General features: G+C 40.3%; 1 long non-coding RNA gene across 3 annotated transcripts; it reads left to right on the forward strand.

The window, feature by feature from the left end:
• Positions 1–1,858: 1,858 nt before the first annotated feature.
• Positions 1,859–5,986, forward strand: LOC110341793. 3 transcript variants are annotated; one of them, XR_002383795.1, is made up of 4 exons: positions 1,859–2,040; positions 2,489–2,663; positions 4,532–4,750; positions 5,703–5,986. It is a non-coding gene; the product is annotated as an uncharacterized LOC110341793 (long non-coding RNA). The 3 variants fall into 3 exon arrangements; XR_002383794.1 differs by having other exon boundaries at positions 4,532–5,986; XR_002383796.1 differs by lacking the exon at positions 4,532–4,750.
• The last annotated feature ends 361 nt before the right edge of the window (positions 5,987–6,347 follow it).

Here is a 6,347-nt window from a genome sequence, read left to right on the forward strand (position 1 = left end):
GCTCTATAGATGACCATGGCAGAAAAGATGTCTCAATCAGGCACTGACTTCATTGCCTTTGGAGATTCTTGGGCCATGTGAGATCTGTTTTTAGCGTTTTGAGAACTCTCCATATTGTTTTCCGTAGTTGCTGTACAATTTGTATTTCTACCTACAGTGTATGAGCTTCCTTCCTTCTTTACATCTCCAGCCATATTTGTTATGGCTTGCCTAATGGATACTTGCCATTCTAACAGCTGTGAGGTGGTCTTTTATTATGGTTTTACATGCCAGAAAGGAATGTCATTATTTGTTCTAATGTTGAAAGAAAAATCTGCCAATCCAGAGTATTATACCTAGGAAAGCTATCCTTCAAAAATGAAGAGATTATATATATATATATATATATATATATATATATATATATATATATTTGGTTTTTTGAGACATGGTTTATCTGTGTAACATCTCTGATTCTCCTGGAACTCACTCTGTAGACTAGGCTGGCCTTGAACTCACAGAGATCCACCTGTCTTTTCCTCCTGAGTGCTGGGATTAAAGGCGAGCATCACCACTGTTCAGTGAGATGATGCTTTTTATGATAAATGAAAGTGAAGGGTTTTCTTATAGATGTTCTGCATAAGAAATGCCAAAGAGAACTCCACAGTTAGAGAAAGCTAAACAGCAACATGGAAGTATTAAAATATTTACATTTGCTAATAAATATATAGACAGAGCTGGTGGTGGTGGCACACGCCTTAAGTACCAGCACTGGGAAGATAGAGGCTGGCAGATCTTGTGAGTTTGAGGCCAGCTTGGTCTACAGAGTGAGTTCCAGAACAGCCAGGGCTACACAGAGAAACCCTGTCTCAAAAAACTAAAAACTAAGAAAAAGATATATAGATAGAAAGAATATTAGAATATTGTGTTACTATTATGTGGGTGGGGAAATTTATTGAAATTACTAAGAAAGCTAAAAGACATGAGTGTTATAAGCAGTGATATCTAAATTATGTTAATGGTATATAATGTGTAATTGTAAACTGTGGCATTAATGGTATAGAATATGGAGAGGGAGCATAGAACTTTTACATGCAAGAGAAATTGTTACAAGTTTAAAATAAGCTGTTATGACCAGTAGGTATTTTATTTGAGCCTCTCAGTGATCACAGTAGAAACATCTGTGCTGGTGACACAAAAAAGAAAGAGAAACGGATCAAAATCTAGCAAGGAATGCAGGAAAACAAGGAAACACAAAGGACAGCAAGTGAAGGACAGAAGGAGGCAAACAAAAATCAAAATGTTGGGCAAACAAAACAGTTACCAGTGTGGTAGCAGTCCCTTCCCTATCAACAGCTTTCAATGTAAGGGAACTAAAGCACCCAATGAAACAGCACAGAGTGTCTGAACGGATTTGAAAAACAAAGTCAAACGGGAAGATCCAACTGTTCACACATGCGCTAAACTCACTTTAGGTTCTAACACACACACACACACATTTATGGCTCATGGTAACATGTAAAGTGACTATCACCCAAGGTTAAATAAATAAAGCATATAACATGATAAATAAAAGACCCAGAGGCAGATATTGGGGTTCAAACTTCAAGCTGAAGATTAGAAAAGCAAAGCAGCCGGCAACTAGCTCTTACTCTACCACAGACTGAAAGATGATTCTGTCTCCACCAAACCTTAGACTGCTGCCTCTCCTTAGCATGGCTGGGGAATCCTGAGATTTCAATGTCTTCCTCTCCTCAATGTAGCTGGAGAATGAATGCCTGATACTGACTATCGAAGACCCTGCTCCTATCTTTTAAAGGCGTGTGACCCCAGGTGCTGAGATCATCTTCGTGTGAGCTGTTTCTCTTTAGTACTGGATCAATCTTGTGTAGATCTGGGTGGTTTTGAACTCACAGAGATCCGTCTACTTCTTAATCCCGAGTCCTAGGATTAAAGGTGTGTACCAGCACCTCCTAACTTCCGGCTGCCGGGATTAAAGACAAGTATCACCATTGTCTGATTTCCATAGCTTGAGGCTGGCATTGCTTTCTGAATCCTCAGGTAAGCTTTAATAAATCATAAATAATATATCACCACAAAAGCAGAATGTAAAGTTGTTGTGTATTAATATTTAAATAAATCTGGAAGTATATAAACATATATACATGAACTGGAAAGGGAAATGGGGAAGGAAAAGTAGTTGATTTGTTAAAGCATGTTGACAAGCTTGTATGTTTCTTTGTCAAAGAGAAATGTTGTTTTGTACAATTATTGTATAATGAACATAATAATTGTAAGCATGCTAATTTAAAATAATAGTTAATAATAAATAAGCATGTACTATATCAGAAAGGCATGTTGGGGTGTACAGGAAAAGGTTGTGTGTATGTGCATGTATGTGCACGTGTGTAGGGTGTCTTGTTCTCTGTCATGTCTTTGAGCTGAGGTCTCTCACTGAACTTGGAGATCACCAGTTCACCTAGGGTCCTTTCTGTCTCCATCTCTCTAGCACTGGGATTGCAGGCATGCTTGGTGCTTCACAAGCGTGCTGGGGATCCGAGCCAGGGTCCTCCTGCTTGTGTGACAAGCACTTTACCACCAGAGTCACCTTGCTAGCTCCAGCAATTTCTTCTTGTTCTTGGAAACATCCCGAAAAGACCACAGTGGTAGAATATTATTTTCAGGTGTGTGACTTTTGTTTATGTTGTTTTTGTTTAACTCTGTGAAGCTGTGTTACTGAGCCTGCTTAAACACCTGGAGGTCCTAATAAAGATCTGAATGGCCAATAACAAGGCAGAAGGGGCTGGCAGGCAGAGAGGATAAATAGAAGAGGAACCAAGGAGAGAACAAGGAGAAGATATGAGGGGCCGCTCAGGCACTCCGCCACTCAGCCAGTCACAGAGTAGGAAGGAAACTAACACAGACAGAATTAAGAAAGATAAAAGCCCAGAGGGGAAAGGTAGAAGGGTTAATTCAAGAAAAGCTGGCAAGAAACAAGCCAAGTTAAGACCGAGCATTCATAACTAAGAATAAGCCTCAGTGAGTGAGTTATTTGGGAGCTGGGTGGTGGGCCCCTCAAAAGGCCAAAAAGCCAAGAGTAAAACATTACTCAACACCACAGTATTCTCTCTTGAATTAGCCAGGTCTCTGCATAGAATAGAAGCCTCATTGCTTTCATATCCAGGTGCTCTTCTCAAGGACCTGTAACCCAGTCAGCATCCTGCTTACTATATATCCCAGCCTCTATGACCCTGAGAAGAACAGTTTTTTTTTTAAGGAAGCAGAAGAAGAATGTGAAAGGCGATTGGAATTGTAATGATTCAATTGTTAGAAAGAAGCCTGAGTTAAGACTCCAGGAACATTTGGACACCTGTGAAAGAACAGTAACCCTTCTCCTAAGATCGAGAAAAGGAATGTCACCGAAAGCGTGCCTTTGTGTTAACCAGTGTAGGTGACAGAACCGTGATGCCTTTCTTGTGTTTCTGGACCAAAGTTTTCATTTCTCCTGTTCCAGTTCATTCCGACAGGGATGGCAGCCTAATTACTTTTTTTGGCCTGGCTTTAATTGAATCCCTTTCTCCCTTGCTTAGACTCAACATTATATAATTGTTTGCATTTTTTTTAACCTTCCCAGTCATTTTAGTCAGGGAATTTCTACTGACATTGACAGCAAAAGGGCCATTTTGCCTACATTTTGGAGGCTAAGTAACCTTGTTTAAAATCAATTAATCAGCAACACTTGAAATAGAGCTATAAAAATGTTATTAGCATATGCAAATCATTAATCATTTCTATATTGTAATTGCATTTGACCCACACCACTTCACAAACCTGGCTTTAGAGGAGAACTAAGTGATTGATTGGGAGCGTAGTTTGAATACTGAAGGACAGTTTATTTTAATATATTAACCTTGGGGTAAGTTTTAAGTGACAAGCTTGCAGGTGCGGAGACTTATTCTTTCCTTGTAATTTATGTAATATGAGAGGATAGCTTTTTCTCGATAGTTGTCCTAGTTTCATTTCTGTTGCTATGGCAGAACGCCCTGACCAAAAAGCAGTTTAGGGGAAGGAAGGGTACAGTCCATCACTGAGGGGAAGTCAAGGAAGGACCTCAAGCAGCTAGTCACATCACATCTACAGTCAAGAGCCGAGGACTGGATCCCCGTTTTCATGCTCACTGCTCAGTTTCCAGCTAACCTTCTCTACTCACACTGCTAATGGCTCCAAGTAAGGGGTGGTGCTGCCCACAGCGATTTAGGAATCAGAGGTGGTGGTGGCGCACGCCTTTAATCCCAGCGCTTGGGAGGCAGAGGCAGGCGGATCTCTGTGAGTTCGAGGTCAGCCTGGTCTACAGAGCGATTTCCAGGACAGCCTCCAAAACCACAGAGAAAACCTGTTTTGGAAAAGAAAGAAAGAAAGAAAGAAAGAAAGAAAGAAAGAAAGAAAGAAAGAAAGAAAGAAAGAAAGAAAGAAAGAAAGAAAGAAAGAAAGGAATCAGAATGAATTTTCCAACTTTTGTTTAAACTGCTGGAAACTGTTTTTCTTTCTTCAGAAATGTAGCTTGACGTTCCGATGTGCAGTCTGTGTCTCTTTACTTTGGAGTCTCCATAACAAAATACTGGAGAGAAACAAGGCATGGGAGGAGAGATTTATTCCAGCTACAGTTTTGGAGGATCTCAGTTCATCATGGAGGGGAAGGCATGGTGGAGTCCAGGGCAGCAGGGACCTGTGGCAGACTCCTTATATGAGCATTCCAGGAATTGCAGACCAGGTGGGACCAAGTTCAGAGCTATCTCCTTTGAACATACTTGGTCTTATAAAATGTCATCCCCAGTTAGGAAACAAGTGTCTAAAACCTGAGCCCATCCTGGACAGTGGCCATCTTTCCTGAATTATGAGGGAGAGTAGTCAGAGGCAGGATGAGTTGAAATACATAGAAGTCATTAGGATGTTGGTGGCCAGTTAAACTACAGCCCTCCCCATCTTTGGATTTGGCAGCTGCACAAGCCTAAGTGCCTTTTACCGTGTAAATTGATTTCTCTTACTACGACTGAGAAAGTTGTAATGGAAATGTAGAAGCTATCCAATCTGGCTCTTTTTTATGTCCAATTTTCATGTATGTTTGTTTCTTCCCCCCAAATGTGTTTCAAGCATCTTCAAGAATAGCCTTCGAAAAATGTTGTTCTTTTGGGCTCTCCCACCAAGCCAAACAGCACTAACCTTTGTACAGAAGACTCATAAATGTTTGTTTACAGAGGACCATGCCCAGCGGTCCATTTTCAGATCACTTTGTAGCAATGTTGCTCAGCAGGTGCTTGGATCAGCTTTTAGGTTCTCTTCAAGCCCATTTCTTATGCTTGGCTCTCACTGTCATTATCTCTCAGACTGGGGAAATGGTTTCAGCAAATGAGTTTGCTCCCTTTCATTCAGCTCTCTGACACTTCAGCATTAGCCAGAACCTACACTGTCTGGAGGGAATAAAGGAAAAAGAAAGGGTTTAGGGATATTCTACTGAAGCTATCACAGCAGCCATAACTCACATTTATTTGGGAGGTGATAAATATCCATAGAAATAGAAATTGCAATTCTCAGAACTCTTGGAAAATTAATATTTTAATTCATCTTTATGGATGGGTTGCTAGTGTGATGTCACATATAACAGAAAAAAATGAACCATTTGCTGGCTTTCTTCCAACTGGCTGTGATGTTATCATTTGAAACAGGTCTATGGGAGTGGAAATCATGTGTGAGATAAATGTAATTAGCATAGTCAATCATGTGCTACAGTCTTCAAAAATTAGTGTGGGAGAATATCAAGTCTGGATCCTCTGTGGAATCTAAGTGTCCTGCCGTTCCTAGACACTTGTGTCTCACCGTCATTGTTACGTGCCTTCAAACCAGTCTTCTGATAGGGTTGAGACAGTGGACTCCTTCTACCCAAGCAAATTCTTGTGACTCAAAGCTTTTGTAAACAATTTATGCACATACAATAAAAAATTTTAATATATTTTATTTTCTACTCATGAGTGTTTTGCCTGAATGTATAACTGTGAACCATATGCGTGTCATGTGCTCTTTGGTACCAGAATTGGGTGTCTGATCTTTTGGGACTGGAGTTACAGATGGTTGGGAGTCACCAAAGGGATGCTGGGAATTGAGTCCAGGTCCTCTGAAAGAGCAGCCAAGGCATTTAACCACTGAGCCTTCTTTCTAGATAGCTCCCATTGGTAGTAATTTAATGAACTCCAAATCTCTCTGAATTCACTTCAACATTGTGAAAACTATCTCCATCACCTGTATTGAAAGTGATATCTACTTATTTTACTTCATTTGGGGTTTCTTTTATGTGTGCAGTATATATGTGTCAT

This window comes from Mesocricetus auratus, unplaced genomic scaffold, assembly GCF_017639785.1.
Source record: "Mesocricetus auratus isolate SY011 unplaced genomic scaffold, BCM_Maur_2.0 Super-Scaffold_100691, whole genome shotgun sequence".
Classification (NCBI taxonomy): domain Eukaryota; kingdom Metazoa; phylum Chordata; class Mammalia; order Rodentia; family Cricetidae; genus Mesocricetus; species Mesocricetus auratus.